The 27,504-nt window shown below is 39.6% G+C and overlaps 1 protein-coding gene across 11 annotated transcripts in view; it reads left to right on the top strand.

Annotated features, from left to right (window-relative positions):
• The window catches only part of PLCB4 (phospholipase C beta 4), a 414,289-nt gene that overhangs the window by 87,617 nt on the left and 299,168 nt on the right, over positions 1–27,504 (top strand). For 3 of the 11 annotated variants that reach the window (XM_057529617.1, XM_007165242.2, XM_057529620.1), the window contains exon 1: positions 14,703–14,957. The exons of the other annotated variants lie outside the window; for them this stretch is intronic. The gene's annotated coding sequence lies outside the window, so the exon portion shown is untranslated. Of the gene's footprint in view, positions 1–14,702; positions 14,958–27,504 lie in introns of those variants that run through there. 11 annotated transcript variants of the gene reach the window in all.

Genomic DNA, 27,504 nt, shown 5'->3' with positions numbered 1-27,504 from the left:
AACCAGTTTACTTTATTGGACATAAATATGCAAACCTGACTGAGCACTAGAGCGGAATAATCTAGAGCCTGGGCTCCGGCAGCACAATGTGTGGGTTCCAATCCCAGCCAGACCACTCATTGGCTGTGTGACTGGGCAACTTTCTTAACCTTTCTGAGACTCACTCTTTTCATCTGAAAGATGAAAGTAATTGCAGTACCTATGCTGTCTCTTAAGGGCAACACCTATGGAGGGGAAAGGAAGGATGTGGGATTGGGCAGGGGGAGAAGCTGGGCTGCGATGCAGTCTTAACAGCAGCCTCAGTCAACCCCGCAGGGAGCTCTAAAGCGGGTCGGGCCTTTATTCACTGATGTTGACTACTGGAGGCCGCTGACAGGGGGTGGTGCTTGACCTTGGGCGGAGCAGCTTTCTTCAGTTGAGGGCAGTTTTTTACATTATGCTACAGCTCTCGGAGTAGCAGGGGAATCAGTTCTTCAGTCCCCGGAGGGGTCTGGTCATTGCATCACCGTGTCCATCACACGTTTCCACGTGTGCAGTTGTGAAAGATAAATGGCTAATCCATGAGAAGTGTGTTGCTTGGTGCCTAGTACTTGGTGAAGTCTCAACAATAGTAGGTATCATTATTGATGGATTAAATATAGAAGTCCAATAAGTGGACTTTATGATACCTAGTTAGGTATTTGGAGAGTTTTTCCTGACTTCCTCTCCATGACCCCATCCTAGAGAGTCCAGGAAAAGCTGCATAAGTGGTCTGTGGTTAACTAAGGTGCTGTGGCTTCTACACATACACTATTAAACACATTTATATTTTTATACTAATGTTAATGTGGTATCTTTAAATATGGCTTACCCATAGGTTCTTTTTTTGTTAATAAATTTAATTTATTTACTTTTGGCTGCATTGGGTCTTCATTGCCGCGTGTGGGCTTTTCTCTAGTTGCGGAGAGTGTGGGCTACTCTTTGTTGTGGTGTGCAGGCTTCTCATTGTGGTGGCTTCTCTTGTCATGGAGCACGGGCTCTAGGCATGTGAGCTTCAGTAGTTGTGGCTCACAGGCTCTAGAGCACAGGCTCAGTAGCTGTGGCGCACGGGCCCAGTTGCTCCACGGCATGTGGGATCTTCCTGGACCAGGGCTCGAACCCATGTACCCTGCATTGGCAGGCGGGTTCTTAACCACTGCGCCACCAGGGAAGTCCCCCATAGGTTCTTATATCTTTATTTTCCGAGGTATTCAGGTATTTAGCATCAAATTCGATAGGCATTAATACGGCCCTTGCTTTTTGAACACTTATGATGTAGCCATGGGGCTAAGCATGCATTATCTCATCAGTTCTCAGGACAACTCTCTGGGTGCTGAGATTCCCGCTTAACGGTGAGGACCCGAGGTCAAGGAGGTTAAATGATCCACCCGAGGTCACCCATTCAAGGAGTGGCAGCTAAGTTCCCCCACCAGGGCTGCAGCCCCAGACTCACATGCGCCTACGCTTTCAACTACACATTTTCACAATTTAAACAGCAGTAGGGGAAACCTTCTCCTCTGAAAATAACTCTAGCACAGTGTAGGTGTTGTTTTGGTAGAAACATTTCAGCTGCTGCCATAAAACTCGTCTCCCAAATGGTTCTGTGAGAGCAAAGCTGGGCAGACTCTGCTTGTGTTTAAGAAGCGAGCCTTATGGCTCAGCCACAACACAAATGATTTGTTTTCCTGGCCCTGTTGGCGAAGTGATTTAATTTCTGGATTTCCCTGAGGAAAAAGCTGTAACAAATAAATTTCTTTGTAATTGGATGTTTAAAGAGGAGCCACGTGGGAAAGTCATGATGGGAAGCCAGGTACGTTTTCATTCACTGAGTGATGCAGTGAGCCGGGCAGGGACGGGGAGGGGGGTAAGTGCATGGGTAGAATTCACTAGGTAGTTTTACTTCCTAATATTTGGCTCTCTGCTTTTCATCAAGAAATGATTATTATAATCATCTAAAGCCCCACAAGCAAGGTGGGTGTTTAGGAAAGTGGGTGTTCATCATTGTTGTTGGAGAACAGCAAGTTAGGTCACATTTCTTTACATCTGAATAGAAGTAATGCCTCTTTTTCTGTAGAAAAAAAATACTTTTTCAAAATTGGGTGTATGGTACTAATGAGAAGTCTAGGAAGCTGTAAAGTCAGGGATTTCTAAAAGTGTGTTCTGAGGATCTCTATTTCTTGGATATATCAGTTAGGATGGTTTGGGCCATCTATAGCAAAAATGTAAAGTGACTGTGACGTAAAATATAATATAACAGTGAAAATTCATGCAAAAAAATTCAGAGTTAGGCCCTCCGTGATTTCACAGTATTGTCAAGAGTCCAGGCTCCTATCTTTCTGTCCCATCCTCCTAATCCTGTGGCTTCCATTTTCAAGGTCACTCTGAGGCCAGTTTAGTTTTGGCCACCATGTCTGCAGTCCAGATGGGCAACAGAAGGGTGACCTCTTTGTGGAGGCAGCTCCCTCAGTTCCTGCAGCCTTCCTGGAAATTCCATAGAACACTTCCATTTATATTTCATTGGCCAGTATGTGGTCACATGATCAGACCTAGCTGCAAGAGAGCCAGGAAATGTAGTGTTTAGTTGAGCACACTTGAAGCTGTCTTACTGATGATGAAGAGAATGGATATTGAGTAATGACAAGCAATTTGTGCTACATTTTGGACTGCAGTACAAATGCCTTCACCAAAAATTTAGACATGTCGGAGTTAACATTAAAAGGTGACTTTTGTTGGTGTGTGTCATCCGCATAATCCTCAGCATCTTTAGTGGGCTGATGTGCATCAGAACATACAGAGCTCCGAAATGTGCTTGACTCTGGCCCCCTTTTCTGGAGAAAATAGTATTTGAAAAGCACACTTTCTTCATATCATTCAATAAATATTGATCAACTGTTGTGTGCCATGCACTGTGCCAGCCCTTACCGGTGTCTGGGACCTACATTTCCCACATTTATTTGATCACCACCTCCTCTACTCCCCGCCGCCCCTAAAGCTTGTTAATACCTCAAGGAGGAACTAGTTTGCTAAATATTTACCTGTAGGTGCTCATTGTAGGGGAAACCTTCATGCCCAGCATAGGGGTTGAAAGAGACACATGTCTGTATCAGTTACCTATTGCTGGGTAAAACCCACCTCAAAGTTCAGTACCTTAAAATGATACACTTTTATTATTGCTCACAAATTCATGGGTTGGCTGGGTGGTTCTTGTGGCCTTGGCTGGGGTCACTGGGAGCACATCTGTGATCACTTGTTTGGGTGCAGCTGGGGGCTGGCTGGTCTCAGAGGACGTCGGTTGGGACCCTGGGATTTCCTCCACGTGGTCTCTTCATCTGCAGCTGGCTGTCCCAAGTTTCTCACGGTGGTCAATGGTCCAAGAGAAAGAGTAGAAGTGCATGAAGCCCCTTGAGGCCAAGGTTCTGAATTAACACAGCCTAACTTCTGCCAAAACAAATCACAGGATTGACCCAGAATAAGTTGGGGATACAGGCTCCATCTTTTATTGAAAGGAGCCGTAAGGTCATATTGCAAAGGGTGTGGAGAGCTAAAGAAGGAGAGAAACGGAGCCATTTCAACAATCAATCCGCTAGTGTCCCAGGGAGGAGAAGTTTAACCTGTAGGATACCTGATCCTTTCTGTACTTTTCTCCTTCGCTCTTTTCACCTAACACACCCAGTCAAAATGGGATTAAATCAGTTGTCTTTGCCTGCCTCACTGTGTTGAAGTTCCCAAAGCTCAGTCACCAGCTGGTGGATAAGACTTTGGAGTAGGTGGGCTCTGCCATGGGTCCTTTTGTTCTTAATCTTCAGTTTGTTTCAGGTGTTGCAGAGGGGCAGATCTGATGCTACTTCTTGACGATACATTCTGTAATGTTGGGCATGTTACAACCCTCTGAAACGTGCAGTCACCTCATCCATTAAAAGGGTGCATGGTGATCCCTGTCTCAGTGTATTCAAGAAATTATCTGAAAGTCACATACGACCATTGCTCATAATACCTAACGCTGACGTGGTACTAACCCTGTGCTGGGTGTATTTCTCCACAAACCTGTGAGATACGTGCTCTGATGATCCCATTCATAGTTAATGCTACTGAGGCATGAAAAGGTTAAGTAACAAACCAAGGTGATGCAGACCCGAGGTTTGCACCCAGGCACCAGGCGGCTGGTCCTATCTCACAGTCAGGCTGAAGAATTGCCTCTGAAGTGTGAGTCACTTAAAAATGAGAGAAATAAAGGTCTAATTTTGACAGAATTGAGAGGGATGGGAACATGACTTAGGTTTTTAAAATTAAGTTTGGACTCTTAGTACAGAGCCTGCCCTGACAATTTACATACCTATTTCTTGCAGGTACATTTGACATTCAAAAGCAATCAGATTGTATTCTCTGTTCTTTGAGGGATTACTGGGTTCTGTGCATCTTGAAGGTTACATTTGCAATCAGCATTAATTTCATTGTTAAGCATTTTCCTTCACATTAGTTACAGGGTCCTTTCTTTTTCTTTTCGTTTTTTCTTCTTTTTTTAAGACTAGTTGGGTTCTAGTGTAGATGATAAGTTGTGAGATTAGGTGGGACAACTCACTCAAGTTCATTGTTCAAGAAGCCGTATTAGCTGCAGAGAGTGAACTCAGAGCTCGGCTGAACTGTGTGGGTTGCTAATCTAGTGTCACAGAGCAGTGTGCTCTGTTCTTCCCCATTTTAGTCCAAAATGCCCCTTGAACTGGATGGAGTGGGTGAAGAAGGCACAGGACGTTAATTGAGAGTGATTCTCCCACTACATTTTATGATTCACTCAAGGGAGTCACTCTAAACTACATGAACAAAGGGAGGAATTCCCCTGGAAGCCAAGGTCAGAGAAAATCATATGAAGAAAAAGATAAGTGATGTCCATTTGCTTTTCTATTTGTCTTAGTCCGTTCAGGCTGCTATAACAACATACCACGAACATGGTGGTTTATAAACAACAGACGTTTATTTCTCACAGTTCTGGAGGCTGGAAGTCTGAGATCAGGGTGCCAGCAGGGTCCAGTGAGGGTCCTCTTCCTGGTGCAGACATTCCTTGTATCCTCACATGGTAGAAAGGGCTCAGGAGCTCTCTGGAACCTCTTTTATAAGAGCAGTAATCCTATCCTCCACCCTCAGGACCTAAGCACCTACCAAACGCCCTACCTCCTAATACCGACATCTTTGGTATTTCATGAATATTGGGGGGACACAAACATTCAGATCATAGCAATATTCAAGCAGATTTTTAAAAAGTCATTGCATGTAGAGTGGTTATAATTTAAACAAAAAGTCATTTATTGGAGCAATATTTATGAAAAGAGAGCAGTTCTTGGGATGCTGCATAATGATGCAGAATGTTAAAATGTTGGTTGGAGGATCCACGTGCCTGGTTGTAATTACATTTTGGTTGGTGTCATATGGATAAGGAATGGCAGCCTCTTTTTTAACTCTTAGTATATTGAAATATTGGGATCTTTAAGTGGAGAGGAAAGGAAACTATAATGGAATTCAAGACACTGCATTTGATTTTCTGGCTTCCAGGGGATCACATGGGTTTAAAACACTCCTTAATTGGCTGCATTTTTAATTATAGGAAAACAGAAGGAGCTTTTCCTTTCACCTATACAAGATCTCATGAAGAAATCTCTACCTTATCTTGTAATTCACAGGCCAGAGGATCGAGTTTGAATAGATCATTATTTACCCAGATGTGTTTATAAAATACTAGTAATTTCACTAGTAATAACTAATTTATATGGAATTCTTGCTATATGCCGTGTACCATTTTAGTGTTTTACTTGTAATAACCCCTTTATCCTCACAATAACCCTTTGAAATAGATACCATCATTACCACTATTTTACAAATGAGGAAACCAAGGCACAGAGATCTTAAGTAACTTGCCTAAAGTTACACAGCAAGGGAGTTGCAAAGCTAAGATTCAAACCCAAGCCATTTTAATCGGTACCCTACAGCATTCCCCAAGTATCAGTCATTCACATACCACCTTCATGCTTTTTGCCATGATTGTATTCTCCTTCTATTATTATTTCATGTTTTCCACTTTTATTTAACTGCAAATATAAATGTATTTAAAAAGGAAATCTTCAATCATTACCTTAAATGGAAAACTATCCTGTGCCACAAATAGTAGAGATAGCCAATAAAAATTAAAAAACGAAAACCAAATAGTGTCATTCAGTCCTAAGTAGATGACAATGCCTGCTGAAACCCAAGGCAGAGACCTGCCTTCACTGTACTGAGAGAGAGAAAGAGGAGAGAGAAAAGCAAAGGTTAGAGTGAGTTTGAAGACAAAGTTGAGGCTGTCTCTCTCTTTTTTTTTAATATATATTTATTTATTTTTGGCTGCATTGGGTCTTCGTTGCTGCACGCGGGCTTTCTCTAGTTGCGTGAGTGGGGGCTATTCTTCTTTGCGGTGCGCAGGCTTCTCATTGCGGTGGCTTCTCTTGTTGTGGAGCATAGGCTCTAGGCGCGCAGGCTTCAGTAGTTGTGGCACGCGGGCTCTAGAGCGCAGGCTCAGTAGCTGGGGCTCACGGGCTTAGTTGTTCTGCAGCACGTGGGATCTTCCGGGACCAGGGCTCGAACCCTTGTCCCCTGCATTGGCAGGCGGATTCTTAACCACTGTGCCACCAGGAAGTCCTGAGGCTCTCTTTGATGTTATCACAAGGGGTGTGTGTGTGTGTGTGTGTGTGTGAGAGAGAGAGAGAGATGGAGAGCCAGCTTTCTTGATTCCGTGTTACACTCTGGGAATCACTTGTCTAAAATATGAAGATATGGTGCTATCTTCAGAATTAGGGAAAGTGAAGCGGAGGATGTTGAGATGAATTCAGGCCTCTAACAGTTCAGCCAATGCAGACAACGGTATTGTCTGAATTACTAACCCTAAAGTCACTCGCTAGTTCATCTGGTCCCTAGACGATCCTTTCAGGTTGCTTTGTGGAAAGGACTATGGGTAGTTTTTACCAAAGTTATTATCTACAGAAGAAGGTCTAGTTACCCCTGAGTTTTAAACCAAACTATTAATACTTAGAAAATGGCCTTAAATTAAGCTTTGCTTCAACCTTGACACATACCTAGTGGTTTGAAACTTTAGAGAATCTTAGGTCTCTTTCAAGGACATACTGGAGATCATTGGAATGGTGTCCCTTTCTTTGTTAGTAGGATAACATTCTCTTTATATATATATATCAAGAGCATATATATATATATGCTCGCCATCATTAATTTAGGGCTATATTTTGATTATGGTGAGAAAAGCAGAAGGGATCTTTTCATCTCCCAGTTTAACATACATGTTGAGACTCTGTGTTTTCATGTAATGAAGAGGGATCTTCCTTTTAATTCACGGGCCTCTGTAAAAGCAATTCATAGACATCAGCAAGACTCATCAATGTTAACAATAAATTAATCTGCATCTGAAGTTTTTACTGATTATCTGATCACATAATTTCCACATATTCTGATTACATTTTTCAGATGCTTTACACATTATATGAATTCTTAATCAAGATGATTCTATAAGCAGTGCCCTTTCTATATAAGGTGAGCCTTCTCACGGAGAGAGTGCAGCTTGACGAAAGGTTTAGCAGAAGATGGTGAATGAAACTGGCTTCATCTTGCCCAGCATCCCTATTTCCATTTTTAAATATTAATATAGCTGCAAATAGGCAGCATGATATTAAACATAACTTATGTGGCTGGTGAACTATTACAACTGTTTGCTGTTCGGTGTGCTGGTGAACTTCAGAAAGCTTCTGATGGATGTTAGGCCTGGTTAGTTGCTCAGGGTTAGGGAGCAGAGGTGGGCAGCTTGGGGAAGAACAGGTGAACATCTACCTGCACTAAAGCTGCTATGGATTGTGTCTCCAAGGGACTGCTACTCCAATCCAGCCAGGACAGTGTGGTGGGCTGGAAGGGCTGCTGTTCGGTGGCAAAATAGAGAACACCTTCATTTGCAGGTTTATCTGGTGGTGCTGTGATGGGCTTCATCTGATCAGTAAATTGTGGCCAGGGTGGATCTCTAACAGTTCTACTGGGGTATCTATCTATCTATCTATCTATCTATCTATCTATATCTATAGATATATTTTATTGAAGTATAGTTGATTTACAATGTTGTGTTAATTTCTGCTGTACAACAAAGGGATTCAATTATATTTATAAATATATAAATTCTTTTTTTATATTCTTTTCCATTATGATTTATCATAGATATTGAATATAGTTCCCTGTGCTATACAGTAGGACCTTGTTGTTTATCCATTCTCTATATAGAGGCTTACATCTGCTAACCGCAACCTCCCGGTCCATCCCTCCCCCAGTTCCCCTTGGCAACCACCAGTCTGTTCTCTATGTCTGTGAGTCTGTTACTGTTTTGCAGATAAGTTCATTTGTGTCATGTTTTAGATTCCACATATAAGTGATATCATATGGTATTTGTCTTTCTCTTTCTGACTTACTTCACTTGGTATGATAATCTCTGGTTGCATCCATGATGCTGCAAATGGCATTATTTTGTTCTTATTTAGGTGCAGCCTGTGGCTAGGTTTTAGATACCAGAACTAGCTCTGGAAATACGTCCTGGTTTCAGGAATAAGATTAGTGAGGGTCGGGGTAGTTAGATTCTCAAGGGCATGGACCACGTCTGTTTACTCACCAGTGTACACCTGGCATCTGACACAGTACTGGGTGCATGGCAGGCACTCAGGATTTAAATAACATGTCGAATCAATGAGGGAACAGAGTTAAATTGGGCAACTGATGTTTCTGGCATCATATCATTTTTGCTTGGGGACAGGAAACCACAACAAAACTGGTGTGTGTGTGTGTGTGTGTGTGTGTGTGTGTGTGTGTGTGTGTGTGTGTGTGTTAGCGCTTCCTTAAGAAATAAAATCAATTTCAGTTTTTGGAACTGAAAAAGAATACAGAGAGTTATCTTGGAGTGAGTGGCTGGTTTCCCACAATAAGTTTCCCTGATTGAAAAAGATATCTCCAAGCTCTTTCAGAGACAGAGAAAGAGATAACTGATGACTCCTGTCCCTTTCCTTTTTGTGTCTGTGCAGGAAGAAAGAGCCTGCCAGGATTTAGAACAGAGAGAAGCCATGTGGAAAACAAATAGTTTTCTTCTAGACTGTGGGTCTCGAGGATTAGTAGAATATACGAGGAAATAAGGTTCTTTCTCTTGGGAAATTACTAATGCTGGCGGCTTGAAATAGCATGAAAAAGAGTTTCAGTAGTGGCAGGTCTTCAGATAGTTCGCTGGAGAGAAGAGAGGCCTAAGTTGAGTGAAAGCAGAAGGAAAGTCATGTCATGTTAGTGAGTAGTTAAAACAACGCAGCCTGGAGCAGAAAGGCAGCCCCCATGTTCTTGGCACCTACTATGCATCAGGCTGTGGGACATACATATAAATATTAACTATTTTGAGACAGCTGTTATTTGAGATGTCTTATATTTTTCAGATAGATGCTATTATCCCCATTTTACACGTAAGGAATCTGAAATTTATAAGGAGGTCTATGATCAGTCCAGAGACACATTAACAGCTAATATGTGTAATGGGGCTAAGGTTTGAACCCAGACCTGTCTGATTCAAAAATCCAAGTTCTTTTCCCGAGTGAAGCCATTCCTTGCCTTTCTTATAATTGTATTCTATATTTAGCAATTATCTCAAGTGGTTCATAGCTTTTACCAATTTTAAAGGAAGAGTTCTATTTTTATAGGGAAGGTAATGTTGGATTGCGGACTCAATGTTTGGGTTTTCAGCCAGCTATGCCTGGGGGGCGGGGGGAGTCGTGGTGATGGTTGGGGGAATATCCAGGTGGTCCAAATCCTTGATATTCAAAGCATGACCCCGGGACCAGCCGCAGCAGCATCACCTGGGAGCCTGTTAAAATATAGGGTCTCAGGCCCCACAGCCAACCTCTCAAATCACAGTCTGCATTTTTCAACAAAATCCCCAGGTGATTTGTGTGCATGTAAAAGTTTGAGGAGCTCTGGTCGAAATTACTGTGATTCCAAAGCAGCTGAGTGGTTGGCATATTATGTGAAAGCAATGATACTAGATAGTGACAGTAATAAGTTATTATCCCAGTTTATTGAGTACTTACTGTATACCAGATGATACGTTAAGAGTTTTATGTAGATTTTCTTATTTAAAAAATTTCATTAACCTGTGTAGTGGTGATTTTTGTTCCTCTTTTAGAGATGAGAAATCTAAACCATACGGAGGTTAAGTAACTTGTCCAAAATTAAATAACTCTGATGGCAACTCCGGTGTGTCCGATCCCAACCTGTTGCTGTCCAGCTTAACTACAAACCAGGAGCCCCTGATCACTGGTGTCTGACAGGTGATGATAGGGAAATTTGAATTACAGCACAGAGCACTGCCAGTTTACAAATCAAGTTCTGTGAAATGAATTTTACTTTATTGACTCGAAATGGTAAGACAAAAATAAGGTTATCTTTCTTGAATAATATCTGACATTGCTTATGCCATGTGTTGTCTATTTTATTTTTCTTGGAGTAGAATAAATTTTAGACAAAAGAACTTAGGAAGCATTTTTATTGTTCTGTGGATTCTGTTCTAACTTTAAAGATAACTACCTTTTTTACTTTTTACTGATAATTATTAATAAGATACGATTCAATAGCCCTAATCATATTGATAGACTGACTTAATACTGATAATCAGTAATGCAGTAAAAGATGTTGAACGCAGCTAGCATGAAGAGTTAGAGGAACATTGTTGAGTGCATAAGTTCATGTGATAGTTTTTGTTGTTTATTTCTTCACAGAGTGCTCCTTTTTTTGTTTTTGTCAGATCTTTTTGTTTCATGATTTCCTAGGTGGATGATGCATGTGGACTGAATTGGCAGTGTTTGTTAGAATGTCATTACTATGTTTTAAAGTAATGTTCTCTGCTAATTTGTCCTTTGTTCCCTGGAACAGTGAGCTGACTGCCGTGAGTTTACTGGGTTGTGGGCTTTAAACTTTCTCTTTAACAAGGTTGGGAGGACCAAAGGCACTGTTGTTTTGGTCTTCGATCCATAGACTTTTGGGAAAAAAAGGATGCAAGAAATGTGATTTTTGTGTGTTTTTGGGATTTGGGGGAGAGGAAGAACGGAAGGAGGCAGATCTGCCTGAACCTAAACGTTTTCTTGTTTATCACGTCGCAGTAAAAGAATATGCTAATCCTTTCTTAAATTTCTAGATAATCATAAATAGATTTAATATACCATTAAGACCTACTAGGAGGAAAGATGCTATAGAAGTATATTAAAGGCAATTGGAAAGGGTGGCATTTACTTTGGAAACACAACCTTTATTCGTGTTCACTGCTCCTATAGTATTTCATTGTAGTAACACTGGTGTATCTTGTTGAGGTTGCTTACCTGGCAGTGTCAAGTATATAAAGCTGTCTGTACCAACTAATTAAAAAAAAAAAAGCTAAAATATAAGCCTTTTCTCGTTCTCAGTAAAAATTTTTATATCCTTACTTTACCATTCGAAAAGGCTGTTTTGTAAATTCACAGACCTTTCCAGTAGTGTGCTGGTAAATGTTTAACAGCTGGCTCCGAGAAGGGGGAGGGAGAAGAAGCTTGTTTTGTATTGTCTGCTGATTGCTGTGGTGTAAATACTCCCACTGTGACCGGAGATGGGAAGAAATACACCCAGCTGTCTCCTGCAGGAGGTGCAAGTTGGCTCAGCAGACCAGTGATTTAAGCACCAGGAGATTTGAAAGGGAAGAGGCAGTTAGAGGGAGACAGAGGACAGACAGGAAAACTAAAGCATGTAGAAAACAGTAAGAAACTTAGAGCAAGTTGGGAGGTGCAGGGTTCTGTTAAAGGACTTTGAGTATAAGTGTCTTTTCTTTTCCCTGAAACGGTGGAGATGAAAAAAAAAAAAAATTACTAACAGTGGGGGAAAACTTTACTAAAAGTAGGAAATGGCTGTAGGCCAAAAGACTGAAGAATATCTGCCAAATTTGGTGACCTTTGGAGCAAATCCAAGGAATATCAAAGTATGTCTCTCTTAAAGCCCCAGGAGGCAGAGGCTCTGTAAGACCAAGGCAGAAAGCCTTTACTTGGAAGAGAGCTTGGAGGTACAGGTGGGTCTCCGGGGATGCAACCCTTGTTCCTGGTTTGATGTTTTCTTTGTTTCTTGATTATGCAATATCCTCCATGTTTCTTCTTTTTTTTCCTTCTATAATTTAGGTTTATATTGTGATCTTTACTTGCTTGTGGTAATAAATTATATTACTTATTATTTTTTATATTATCAAGATTTATAATATTTTCTTTTTTTAATAGTTACTGTACCTTTGTTTTTTCCAGCTTTATCGAGATATAATTGACATATAACATTGTGTAAATTTAAGGTATATGAGTATGACATGATGATTTGATATACATATATATTGTGAAATGATTACTACAGTAAGGTTAGCACATTCATCACCTCACAACATTACCTTTTTTTTTTAATTGAAATTTAGTTGATTTACTATGTTGTGTTAGTTTCAGGTGTACAGCAAAGTGATTCAGATATGTATGTATATATACTCTAACTCAGTGGTTGGAGTTTGTATTTTTCTAATGCAACCTTGTGACATAATTTTTTTAATAAGCAATTTTATTGCTATTTTACAGATGTAGAAATACCATCCCATGTCTTCTGGATCACTTCTTAAGTAAAATATTTTTCTCAACCTATTATACTGGTCTCTTCAGTAGAGTATTATACTTATGACTGCCTTTATTCAGTAGAATCTGTATTTATGAACGAAAGACATAGTTTTAAAATTATGTTAAATATCTTCTTATTAGAAGCATCAGGGGAATATACCTCATTTTAGAAAGAAGTCCGTCTTTAAAGGGACATGATTTGGAAAAATAACTTGTGTGCCGTAGTTTGTTCTGGAGTAGTCAGGGCGGATGAATGAGGGGTCATTGTGACAATTATCTCAGTGGAGCAGCTGTGAACTGCCAGTCTATCCTGAAAACCTGCTTTTTCACCTAAATGAGAACGGCAGGATGGATGTCCAGGGATTGCTGGGAGCGCGCAGGGCTCCGGGATTTGAGAGGAGAGGAGGCGTTGGGGGGGGAGAGGTAGTCAGGTTTTACACCTGCTTTGCTGGAGGCACACAACTCAGTTTCTTCCTCTTGAATCACATGTAAAGTGGTTGAAATGTGCACATATGGGTGCGGTTGGTATGGCGTTTAGGTGGTGGTTACTCCTGCCTTGGCATCGTTATTTTGGCTGGGGTGCCCACTCTGTAGGATACATTGGCTGAATGTTCATCCCTGAGGTCTGACGTTCAACTTTGGAGGGCAAATGGGTGACCTGGTACAGCTGCGTGCCCACCAGAGCAGCTGCAGGGGCTCCAACAAAGCGTCCGACTGCTTGAGGCCGGATACCGTGCTGTCGCTCGTTTTCTAGCATATCAGTGGAAAGAAGGAGATGCCCATTAAATACACGGATAGTCTGCTTCTGTTCCTCATGTTTCTCTTTGGAAAACACATTTACCGTTTAATAATATTGCATAATCTAGAAACTGATCACACTGGAATTTCATAGAGGTTAGTATAATTTGGAGGTAGACAGGAAGCCTAATATGTAATGGCTTTTCTAAGTGCTTTGAAAACTCATCATAATGTCAGGTGTGTTGCTTAAGAATTGGCAAGTGGAATCTAAAGTTATTAGCACTTCCCAAATCTGTCTCACAAAATCCGATTCCCTCTGGATGCCCCTCAAATAAAGGGTCCCATGGTTAAATAATTGGGAAAAATGCATAAAATGTTTCTTTTAATATATGGATGACGAACATGAGCGTATTAAAAACAGAAATTCTGCCGTGTACGAGTCTGTTGACATTAATATAGGTTGACCACCCTGAATCTTTACTCTTGGAACCTTGTTTTGTAAAACATTTTACATTCTCTGGCACATTTGGGAAAAAGCTGATTTTCATTTTATTTTGTTTTATTTCATTTTATTTTGTTTTATTTTTAGCTAGCACTTGCGGGCGGATAGATCAGGAGACATGTATAAGTGTGTGTGTGTGTTAGTACCTTAATTTGATGTAGAATTAAAATACTCTTGAGATATATTTCTAGGGCCAAAGTCTCCACATTTTACTATCTTTGCAAAGGATATAATCTCCAGATCTCACTTTAGATATTAGTTCTTATTTATTTTTCTTTAGATCAGCATTACTTGTAATTTAAAAGCGTAAAAAGTTTTCTTTCTTTCTTGGACACTGAAGGTGTTACGGAGGAGGAAAATAGGCAAAACGTGGCAGCCAGATGGGGAAGTTGAAACAAAGGTTCTCAGCAGCTCACAAGTTATTACAGTTCCTGAATGTGGTTAATCATTTGGGCCTTCCTTTAGATTTATAGCTTGAATTTTCATAGCCTTCATTGTAGAAGAACCAAAGATTTATTTTAAGGACGAGTTCAGGTGTAGGTTTCAAATTTTCCTCTTCCTGTCAAGAAACCCCAACCTCTGATCAAGTGGCACTTCTTGTTGGGTGTGAGGCCTCTTACTCATTCCCGGGCAGTTATTTGGCACGATGCCAGTCAAAAGCATTTGCTATATTTGTCGTTGTGCTTGGAATAGTGAAAAGAGTCTTTCTCGGCCACTGTGTCTGGATATTTTGTTGTGGCTGTGGGCACTGTTTGCCCAGCCTCTCACTTTGTGGCCGTGGGTGGGACTCTGCAGGGAGGACCAGTATCCTTCCATGTGCTGGCTGCCTGGGGCTTATTCATCCTGAGTCTCTTGCCCCCTCCTCCCCTTCTGGAAAGAGTGAGCTTATCCCAGACCTGTGATTGCCCTGCAGTTCTCAGCCTGCACCAGGCAAGCTCTCAAGAGCCTGTTTCTGACTGGGTGAAGTTTAAAGCCTACTTACTGCTTTTCAGGTAAGAGAACATAATGAAAACTGGCTTTATGAGTGGAAGTTAAGGTTTACCAAGGGAGGTCATTTTGATAATTTTATGTTTTTTTTTACAGCTTGTAGTAGGGCTGTCACAGTTTTATTTTTGTGGTCCCTGAAGGTAAGCAGGTACCGGTTTATGAAGTGGCAGAAAATACTTAAAAAGAAAATACTTGTTTGTTTTTAAATTTCTTAGACCATTCAGACTTTCCATGAAGATTATTTTATTTAGTCATTACTGATTTTTTTTCTTTAGATTTTCTAATAAGGGAGAAACCTAAGACAAAATAAGATAACAAAGTAAATTAGACACTATTGTTTTGTGGTAATTCTGGCATTAATTAGATACAGATTTATTTCGATGTCTCTTTTTATAAAATTTTCCTAAACTTGACTGGAACTCGAATAGATTTTTCAATAAGGCATTTGTCTATATGAGTTGATTGGCTGGTAGGAGTTTTGTGTGTCTGTCATTTAGCATTTTTGCATATTTAAAGATTAACCACCTTTATAGGGGTATATGAGAAATCTCTGTACCTTCTGCCTAGTTTTGCTTTGAATGTAAAGCTACTCGAAAAAATTAAGTCTAGCAAAAAAAAAAATCAACCTGTCTCTTGAAAATGTTTTCTGTGAATACCTAAATATGATGCAATATAGCACAGTGTTAAACATTTTTCCATTATGCATGAATTATTAAAAAAACTGAATTACTTTTGTTTCATAATTAGTAATGAAAGTGTGGGACAGATTTCAATGTCTTATATTTTGATTGCCATTTTTTTAAAAACTATATTAAGATAGGCAAAATGATTATTTTAAAAATTCTCTTCCTAAATAAGAAGTGAGAATGAAAATATACTTTGTACTTATTGTCTTGGAAAGTTGACTGGACAATATGTAAAATTCCATCCTGAAATAAAAGTGGGAATCAATAACTTAGAAAGTTGGTTTTTGGTATTTGGTAATCATATTTTTAAAAACCATTTTTCACATAGTTGCATATATTTACAGACAAAGAAATGATGTTGAAGTATGAAACTCGCAGTGAGTACGGAGTAATTGGCTTCAGATGATTTAGAAAAATCTTTCATATTTGTGTACTTTGTTTTGTTAGGAACCTCTTAGTGTCTTTCAAGACATGTTATTATGAAAGAAAATGTAAAACCTTTAGTTTTGTGTGAACCATTGACTAGCCACAGATATTTGAGCATGAAACAGTTTCTTTTACAATGGCTGAAATAAAACATGGTCATTAAAATACACTTTCTAGACAGATGTATATGTGATACATGAATAAAATGCAGCATTCCACATTCCGTGGCTGTTTTTAAGGGGGATGAAGAATCTTCCCAGCTGTCTTACAGCCGAAAAGAGGGGTGGTAGCCTGAGAACTCCTCTGATAGTTACCTGTTGGAGAGAACATTTTATACCCTTTTTACATTAAAGAGCAATTACATGTGAAGTGATCCCCTCTCCAAAGATATATGGAATATTTCTAGACCCGTTGGAAAATATGAAACTTTCAAAGGTGCTCGCAGCAGGTTCCGATGTGTTTATTGTGATAGACCCTCCAGGGTGTCAGGGGTCCAGCAGCTCTCTTTCCCAGGTGGGGGTGAGGTCGCAGCATTGCAGGGAGAAAGCAGTCGTCAGGGGAAGATGCTTACAGGAGACAAGGGGCCAACAAGGCTTCGTATGACTCATCTGTGTACCTACACTTGTCCTCTGTGTCTGAAGTTAAAGCTGCTACTGGGAAGACCTAGGTCCCTGAGGCTGGACCTACAGGCTCCTCATAAGATCACGCCACTTCTTTTCACACTTGAATGTGTGTACGAATCATCTGTGATTTGGTTAAACAGCAAATTCTAATACAGCAGGTGTGGGATGAGGCCTGTGACTCTGCATTTCTAATAAACTCCCAGGGACTGCCGATGCTGCAGGTTCAGGGACCACTCTTTGACTACCAAACACCTCCCAGACGATTATTTTGAACCTAATGGACACTGTCTAGTCAATGCCAAGCAATGAGTTTGTGAAGCAAATGACAGAGAATGTGATTGAGGTGAACTGACTAGCCTTAGACACTGGCCCTTCACAGGTGATGTAACAGGTGATGTGTCACCCGCTGTTTTCTGGGGAAGGAATGTGCGGTACCATAACCTCTGACGAGCCTCCACAGCTGTCCTTTCCAGGACCTGCCCCTTGCCTCTCAGGACAATCTCGCTCGAGTTGCCACAACTATCCGCTCCCTCCCTCTGCCTGTCAGGAGCCTTCTATGCATCTTGCTCCTGAGTCTTCTAACAGCATCCTCTGCCCAACCTGGCTTGCAGGTGCCCCACTACAGCTCAGTGGGAATTTAAATATAGAAACATTGTCCGTGGGGAGCTACTTCTCTCCCTTCCACGTAACACGCAATTTTCCAATGTAATCAACCAGCTTTGGGCAGTTGATTTAAAAAAAAAAAAACCTTCCATGTCTCAGCTTGTTAAATTTGTGCTTTGAGTTTTCAACATCAATATTCGGTCAGGGTCCTAGATACCCTATGAACTCCTGTAAGGAAGAAGTGGGCAGTGGGGCAAGTGGTGTGACACTCCAAATGCTTCAGTAATTTTATTCCCATTGTATTTTCTTCTCCAACCCTTTTTAATGAAAATTTCACACATATGGTAATTTGAAAGTTTTATAGTGAACAGCTGTATATCTACCACCTAGATTCCATCATTAACATTTTGTTTCATCACATCTATCTGCCTATCCCTTTGTCCGTCTCTCACCATCTTATTTTTGATGCACTTAAAAATAAGCCCCGGGAATCAGTTTGCATATTGCAGCATTCTTATTATTAACTAGAGTTCAGTATTTGTTGACAGTGTTTCATATGAAATTTGCATACAATGAAATGCACACATTGTACGTAAGTTGAGCTTCGACAAATGGATGCCCCGGTGTAAATCCCTGTCAGGATACAGAACATTACCATCACCTGAGAAAGTTCCCTCATGCCCCTTTTCGTCTCTTATGTTCTTTTGTGAATCTTCCCAAACGAGGACTCATTGATCACAAATAGCTGGTTTGTGATTAGTTTATTTCTTGAAACTAAACTTTGATCAATTTTATTTCATGCAGGTTACTTTCATACTTAGCAATACATATTGTACAACACTTTCTAACAAGTTAGTATTTGGTTTGGACTAACTCATGGTGTTCTTATTCCTGACAAATCAGTTTTAACAACAGTCACTTAGAATACCTGGTTTTTCCTTGGCGCAGATTACTTGCCAATGACTTGGTTGATTCTTATATCAATAGAGATGCAGAGACCTGGGGGTGACCGTATTCTAAGAGGTTCTTGGGGCCAATGCACCTGGTTTCTCTGGATACAGAAACAAGAAAATCCTTTTTCAGGTCAGCTGTTTCCTGTGAAAATTTTATTCAAGGATGCCTTCACTTCATGACTGAGCCTGAAATGTATGTTGGTTCACACTGCTTCTCTAGGAAAAGAAAGCTCTGTTCCCTGTGATGATCTTAATTCCCGAGATATTCCATGTTTGCATTCAGCAGTTTGTGTCAACTTTGCCCTCAAGTAATTGATTCGGATCCGCCCTGATACGGATTCACAGAGCTGTGTAAAACCTACACTAACCAGACAGCAACTAGCTTGAAACTCCAGGCTCTCAGAATGACCTGTAGCCAGAAAGTAAAAATGTCCAGCAATGTCTTTGGTCACAAAGAAGCAGTTTTTAAATACCTAGCAAGAAAGTAGCATAGCAGAAAGAGTATGCTCAAAACGAAAAAGTTCATAAAGTTGTTCCGGGGCTATAAAGTACTTAATTTGAATTCTTTGAAAGTGCCGGAAAACTCACATTTTTGATTTGCTCATTTTCGCTAGTCACTTTAACACTTTAATGGAACGTGAGACTCATCTTCTGAAAACCCACCCAGCTCCTTCAACTGTTACTTACATAGAGATGGATTTTGCTTTTCCAGGAAATCCTGAATTCTAAGCAATGGTTGTATTCAGCTATTTTCAGTGAGAAAAATCCATAGAGTCTAACTCAGAGTTAGAGGTACTATGTGGTAGGTGCTCAGAAGCTTCTTTTACAGTCTTTCTCCAGAATACTATGTAGAAATTTATAGTGATTTTTAAAGTACATCATTGGATAGAAAGTTTATGTTTTCTCTCTCATAAAGGAATGCAAGAAAATAGCCCAGCAGTTTTTTAATATATATATATATTTTTTTTTCAAATTTATTTATTTATTTATTTATTTATGGCTGTGTTGGGTCTTCGTTTCTGTGCGAGGGCTTTCTCTAGTTGCGGCAAGTGGGGGCCACTCTTCATCGCGATGCGCGGGCCTCTCACTATCGCGGCCTCTCTTGTTGCGGAGCACAGGCTCCAGACGCGCAGGCTCAGCAATTGTGGCTCACGGGCCAAGTTGTTCCGCGGCATGCGGGATCCTCCCAGACCAGGGCTCGAACCCGTGTCCCCCGCATTGGCGGGCAGACTCTCAACCACTGCGCCACCAGGGAAGCCCCAAGCAGTTTTTAAAAGCACAGTGTGTGATCCTTATAACCAAACTGATCAAGTAATTCAACAGTTATCTATTCAAAATTTCAAACCAGAGGCTGGCTCTATCTTGTTAGGGCTAACATAGTTAGCTACCTATAGGCTGAAGAAAAAAAAAGAAAATCCCTACATGCATATTTACTCTGTTCTTGTTTTCCAAGCTATTTAAAGTTGCTTTTCTCTGAGATGAAAGGACAGAATAATATTTGCAAACACTTGCTGAAGTCATTTCTGATAAACTAACTTGGAGAACCGTGTTTTAAGAAAAACATAAATTCAGGTTATAAATCTAAGCAACTTTCTACTCAGCTACAACAGTATCAGACTTCTTCTTATTTAAATATTTTATCTTATGTAATTGGGGCACTAGAGGCATATACCTGCATTTATTTGTATAATCATGTAACATAAAGTAGAGAATTGTGCGAAATGGTCACTATTTCCTCCTCTTACAATGTCAAGCCCCAATGGAATAGAAAGAAATAGCAATTATCTTCTCCTATATCTTGCACATCATTTGCATTTGTTTTAAGTTCATCTTATAATAAAGGGCCACCATTTATTCAGGTTTTATTGTATTTTCAGCTTCAATTAAAACCTTAAGATTCTAGGACAGAAGTCACCAAGCCAGTTTCTATCGAGTGGCATATCTTACACTTTTCCTGCATACATCCTGCCTAGCCTTGAAGGGTCAGCATAAAAGCCAACCATCCTGAAGCTTTCCTGCCTGCGGGAAGTCAGATCTCCAACCATCTCTCCCTTGCTTGAGTACCTATTTCATTGACTTATCAACCTTTTGGCATCATCTTCAGTGTAGATAAAGACTGTTAATTACTCTCTAATTATTTTATGTATTAGCCTCATCTTCCCAGGGATCGCACAGAATTCCTCCATGAGAATTCCTCTGTGTGAGAACACTATCTTACACTTCTTTTGCAGATCCTATTTTTTTTCTTGCTTAGTGCTTTGGAGAGCCTTCACTCAGTAAATTCTCTTGGCTCATTGCCTGAATATTAAGAGAGGCCACTTGTCTCTGAACGCGTGATTAACTTCATGTCTCCCCTCTTCTAGCAACTTGCCCTAAGGATAGAATTAACAGAAGGATTACTTTTAGGCAAAATAATTTGAAGTTTTATGTTTCTTTTCCCTTGACTTTTAAAAGTTATTCTCATGTATCTGACCATGTTTCAGTGTTAGTCTTAACATTTAACACTTTAATAATTCCTTTCATCTACAGAGAACAAAATGTTTTTCTAAAATAATTTTGTTTTCCAGAATGACTCTATAAAGCATGTTGGCCCCAGTGGTTGTCTAGAATGTAAGGAAAATCTAACACTCTGAAGTACAGCTTCCAAATTACTTGGGGGCAGAAGATGGACCACATGTTGCTTTCAGTGCATTCTGGCCAGAAATATAGGAGTTTTGTGAGCTGAGCTCTTTGCCCCAGCAAACTTTGATGTGGGCAATGGTCTGGAGTGGAGCACTGAGCCTGATAAGTCTCTTCCATCAGTTTATCCATCCTGTTTTTAGTCTAGCTGCATCACATGAGGGGACATATTCAATAAAGAAAATAAGGATCAACAGTCAATGTTGTGGCCATACATGATCCTGCACAGTATTACTAGTTGCTAACTTTATGCAAACAGATTTTCTGCATCTCCTAACAGATTGGGAGATCTGGCAAAACCCAGACTCACGTTCTCTGCATTAGAGGAGGCATGTGCTCTCCAGTTCAAGTCAGTGTCCCCAAGAACCCTGTATTAGTTTCCTGTTACTACTATAACAAATTGCCATAAACTTTGTGGCTTAAAACAATAAAAGTTTATCATCTCATAGTTCTAGAGGTCAGATGTCTAAAAAAGGTCTGCAGGGCTGTGCTTTTTCTGAAGACTGTAGGAGAGAATCTGTTCTTTGTCTTGTCTGGTTTCTGGAGGTCACCCACATTTTGTAGCTCATGGCTGCATCACTCTGATTTCTAGTCCTATTGTCATATCTCCTTCTTTGATCCCCTTGCCTCCCTCTTCTGTTTTATAAGAACCCTTGTGATTCTCATGGGGGCCCACCCATCTCTCCGTCACAAGATCTTTAATTTAATCATGTCTGCAAAGTCCCTTTTGCCATGTAAGATAACATAGTCACAGGTTCCAGGGTTTAGGATGTGGACATCTTCCATGGGGTGGAGGGGTGGCATCGTTCTGCTCACCACACCCCAAATCCACCCACGCCCCCCAGAGACATATCTGACCACTTTGGGCTATGACCGCTAAAGTATTGAACAACTACAATTGATTTCCATTAACCTGGAGTTGGATATTTATCTAATGAATAACATGGGGATATTTTAAAAATTGATACTTTCCCTCCTCTCTTCAGAAATCATTGTATATTGGTATATCTTATTTTCTAAATGTTATATTTAAATAATTTAAAAAATAAACAGCTCTTCCTCTCTCTTGGCTTTCTTCTGGTTTTGTTTTGTTTTTATGTTACCCAACATTATATTTCAAGTCCTTTTTCCATTGTGGTTTTCTTTTCATCTCTAGAGTAAACTTCCCACTCATTAAGCCATTTCTTCCCTCCTTGGTCCCTTGATTATTAATCTCTCCAACCCTGGTTCTTTTCCCCTGGGGAATTTCTGATTCTATTGTGATTTGTATCTTCCCCGTTTCTCCATCTTTTCATGTAATTTCTTCTCTTCACCCTATAATCCTGCCCTCACAATTCTCTTATCTCTGTCTTTTTCATCTGACAATGGAAAATGATGTACATTTTGAACCTTTGACATTGTCATTTATCAGCAAGAACATAGTATAATATCCACTTTTACTGATAAGAGAGTGGCAAAATTAATGTCAGAAATACAGAAGCTACTTAGTAACCTAAAAATTGAGAAAAACTCATCCATACAGAAAGGTACTGAAGCAGGAACAATTTGTCCATCTATTCCAAGAACTATGAAATTTTTTCTTTTGACCTTTCTCATTATTGTTAGTGCTGAGAGTGTAGCTAGTGAAATAAATTAGACTTCTTTTTACTTAATTCATGGGTAAGGCTGTTTTAGAACTATATAAGGTTCCAGAAGACCAGGGTATACAGCAGTGGTTCTCCAAGTGTGGTCCCCAGACCAGTAGCATCAGCATCACCGAGAACTTGCTAGAAATGCCAGCTACCAGGCCCCACTCCAGACCTACTGGATCAGAAGCTCTGAAGGTGGGGCACAGAAATCTATGTTCTTACAAGCTCTCAGGAGATTCTGATGCATAGTCAAGGTTAAGAACCACTGGTATGTTTTATTGTCACACCAGGGGTTCACTCTTCTTGGTCTTACTCTCTGAATCAGTTTCTGCATTCACTAGCCCCAGTCTCCAGGGATGTCACTTCTAATAAACTATATTCTCTGAATATTTTCAATTCCAATAAGCTGTCCAAAGTCAACTTATTTTAGCTCAGAAATAGTAATCTGGGGTTTGGCACCAGGAAGAAATAGTTCTTAGTTGAAGAGTCTACCCCACAGGGCTTAAAGCTCAAGTTGTACCAAACTGAATACAAATCTCATTCCTGAAACTCACTAACTCATTCCCATCTCAGATAGGCCTGCTTCCCACCTACAAAATTATGGCAGTTTCAGTAAGTGTTACTGTTTCAACTCACTGAAATCTTTAAAGCAAATCACTGACTTACTCCATATGAAAGAAAAAATTCTACCCCTTTCCCCCTATAAAGTAAATTTCATATCTATCACGTAAGCCTGCATTCATGGTAAGTCAGATCATACTTAACATTGCCTCCAAATTTGGTGGAAAGGCCACTGGGCCAAATGAAAAACATTAGCTTTATTGAACTATAATTTATGTGCAAAAATATGCATCATTATTAGTGTCCATTACTCATTTCAGTGAGTGTTGACAGATGTGTCCAGCCAGTGTCACCATTGCCTCAATCATGATTTGGAACCTTTCTGCTACTCCAAAAAAGTTTGTTTTAGCCCTTTTGCAGTTTATCCCTTCCCAACCCCTAGGCCCCAGGCAACCACTGGTCTGTTTTCTATCTCTCTAGATTCTTTTTGCTTTTTCTAGGATTTCTTACAAAAGGAATCATATGTTTTTTTGTCTAGTTTTTTTCTTTTAGCATAATGTATTTGAGATTCTTCCATGTTGTTATGTTTTATAAATAGTTTTTAAATTGCTGGGCAATTGTGTGGATGTATCACAGTTTGTTCACCTATTGATGGACATGTATCTTTTTCCAGTTTGGGGCTATTAAAGTTACCATGAACTTTTGTGTACACGTCTTTGTGTGGACATGTTTTTAGTTTTCTTGAGTAAATAAGGCTGGAATGGCTGGGCCATGTGCATAATCAGTTGCATGAGAAATTGCCAAGTTGGTTTCCAAAATGTTTGGGTAGTTTTGCATTCGCACCAGCAGTGCCTGAGAGTTCCATTGGGCTACTTTTACATGTTGCGATGTCAGACAAATAGAAAGGAACTTAATTTTATATTGATAACTAATATGTGTAATTTACATTACAAGTGTATACATACACATGCATGTAGAAATGTGGATATGTTTCATTATGTCATGAAGAAGCACAACACCAATTTTGCTAATAAAATACTAGATCTTGTTTTATACATAATATAAAATTCTAACCCATGAGCATATACACAAAACTCTTAAATTACTTATATGTGATTGATTTTCTGTGTTTTCCCTTAATATTTGTTTACTTTTGTCACCTGCTGATCATTACTCACAGTTAAGTGGCAAACTTTTAAGAAAAATGATAAAAACCCTAGCATGAGGAAATTGTTATTACTTTTTTTCCCCTTCCAACTTGGGAAAAGTTACCTGTCATATGAGTTTGGTGTTAGCTCACTTTGGTCTAGCCTGAGACCTCTGCTATTGCACCACGAAGAGCATAAGAACCTCTGAGATAAGCAGTGGGCAGAGTGGGGGAGCAAGTGAAGGAAGTTGAGGAAGAAGGATCACGTACGGGGTGAGAGGAATGGACTGGCCATGAGGAAAGAGAGATTTTCAAGGAGAGGTGGTCAGGACCCAGGGATCACATGAGGATAGAACCCAATGGATGTGGCTGCCATGGAGACCAGACTTACACACATCACCATCATGGCACCAAGCAGAATGTGAAAAATAGCCAATAGAAGTAAAAGCGACGTGCGGTCAGGGAAGAGAGTGACTAATTTTATACCTGGGATGGAGAAGGGAAAATTAGGGAAAGCTTCAGCGAGAGCAGAAGGGACAGGAGAGCAGAGTAGTAAAAAGAACATTTGTATATGTGAAATGCTGGAATTGTTGACTATATATATGAAATTATATATTCATATATATATATATATATATATATATATATATATATATATATATATATATATAGTTGGATATATATGTGAAGTGCTGGAACTGTTGAATGGTGTTCCTAGAGTGTGGGAATATACGGTTGGGTGGTTTATTATACAGAATTTTATCCTAAAGGTATGGGGACTATTTAAACTGCTACTGTTAATTTATTCATACAGCAAGCAGAGTCCCCACAACTAGACTGAGCCAGGGGCAAGATGCTGGTAGAAATATTAGTGACTCACCCCTTGTGTCTAAAATAGCAGCAGGCTGGGGGTCAAGTCGTAGTAAAGGAAGGAGGTCCTTTTGACACATGTTCCTCTTGAAAGCGAACTTACAACCAGTATATGTAATTCAGCTTTCTCAGGCTGGTGTAGGGAATGGGGGGTAGAGGGATAAGGGTGGGAAATGAGACACCGAGCCTGCATCAGATCAGGAAAGGCATTGTGTTTTATGCAAAGTCATTTTGATTTTATCCTACAGGTCAGCCATTTTCAAAATGCCTTTAGACATACCTTTGAGCATCAGTGAAGACATTCTAATGGGGTACATGCAAGGGCTTGGAGACTCTTAAGGGAGTAGCTGTCCAGGTTTTCAACTTTTATGTGCACTCTTTCCTAAAATTGATCTGCCTGGGAATGCATCTGCTCTCCCTTCTACCTTTTTACAGAAGCGAGGCATTCCTCTCATCTTTCCAGAATCTTAATATGGTACATTGTCCTGTGATGCGAAAACATTCCAAGGCCTAAATAAAAGGGCACTTTGCTTCTAACAAAATTGAAGGCATAATTGGGTCATCAGTTGAGAGGTAATTAAAGATAATGTTGATGATGCATGACTGTCTTTGATGGCCTCAAACTCAAAAGGAGTTCAGAGATTTGAGTGATGTGGCTACGGCAAAACTCTTACTCATCTCCTGTTTTAGGCCAAAATGATTTATCAGCAATTATGCATAGAAATATGAAAAATTAAAATAAAATTGATGCTAAACCATTATTACCTTAGCATAAGGAATATTCACCTATAGATGCCTGGGTTAATTTTTTAAAGCCCTATCCATCTTATCAAGAGAGACATTTAAAATAAAATTTTACTTTTTTATATTTAATAATTATTGACCATATTTGTGTGTATTTTTTCAGTTGTTTACATGTAAATGTTGTTGTATAACTCAGAAGAAATTATTTCACCCTTAGGGGCTAAATTCAAAGTAAATTAATACTTAAAATTCTAAATTACATGCCTATTTTTGGTGTGTGTAGGAATGTATATGATAGGTCAATCAATAAAACACTTAGAATCGTCAGAATATATTTACTAAGATAAAATTTTGCAGGGGAAGTAGAATGGAAATATGAGAAGAACATGATAAAACATACATGTAAAAGAAGGGCTTATTTATTTTTAAATGAATGATCATGGGTACCAAATCACTATGCTGTTTAGATTCTTGTGGATTTATTTGAGTGATATAAGAGTTTTACTTAAAATGTCACCATTTACAACATGCCAGAAGTTTACATCTTTAACAACATTTTTGAATGTATGATGACAAAAATTAAGATATCAACTTAAAATTGACTTTTGGTTGCATAGTGTTTCTAGATTCTTTAGAGGAATATAAGCACAGATTTTGGAGAACCAGTTATGGATAATGGGACATCACGAAAGCATTTTGAATAGAGGGACACCTGATAAGATTGGTGGCTTTGAAAGGTATTCTGTTTTCGGTTTATCCCTCCCTCCTACCTTTCCCGTTTGGTAACCATAAGTTTGTTTTTGATATCTGTAAGTCTGTTTCTGTTTTGTAAATAAGTTCATTTGTATCATTTAAAAAAAAAAATTAGATCAGAGCTTGGGATGAACATACACACACTACCATATACAAGGTAGACAACCAACAAGAACCTACTGTATAGCACAGGGAACTCTACTCAATATTCTGTAATAACCTATAAGAGAAAAGAATCTAAAAAAGAATGAATGTATATATGTATAACTGAATCACTTTGCTTTACACCTGAAACTAACACAACATTGTAAATCAACTATACTCCAATAAAACTAAAATTTAAAAAAAAAAAAGGTATTTTGCTTCCAAGTAGATGATGTATAGGGTGAAGCACAGAGGCTGGAGGTCATGGGAGGCCAGGAATAAGTAGAACAGTGAGCAAAATTTTGCAGTTATTTTAATCAGCAATGTACCATTCAGGATGTTTTTAGCATCAAGCAATAGAAACACTCAACTCAATTTGACTTAGGTGACCTAACAGGAAGTCTCAAGTGACTCCTGTGTTGGTTAATTCAGTGGCTCAATGAATTCATTAGGACTCTGTTCCCCTCATGTTGAAAAATGACTGGCAGAGGACATGAGGCCACCATGACTTGCTGAGACCAATCTAGTCCCTTCCCCTGGAACTGGGGCTGGAGACACCTTGCCTGAAGCACATGGCCTCAGAAGGACACTGTGAAGAACTGAAAAAAAAAAAAAAAAATGAGACTGGTGCCAGAAGAAGGAAAAGAAGCGAAGAATTCTGGGGAGGGCTCAGCCTTGGATGTAGCTGAGAGTGTAAGAAGCAGGGGCCAGTATTGACAGAGTTAGGACTTGGAG

This window comes from Balaenoptera acutorostrata, chromosome 15, assembly GCF_949987535.1.
Source record: "Balaenoptera acutorostrata chromosome 15, mBalAcu1.1, whole genome shotgun sequence".
Lineage (NCBI taxonomy): Eukaryota > Metazoa > Chordata > Mammalia > Artiodactyla > Balaenopteridae > Balaenoptera > Balaenoptera acutorostrata.
The sequence above is the reverse complement of the archived record's forward strand: the minus strand, read 5'-3'. Positions and strand labels throughout refer to the sequence as shown.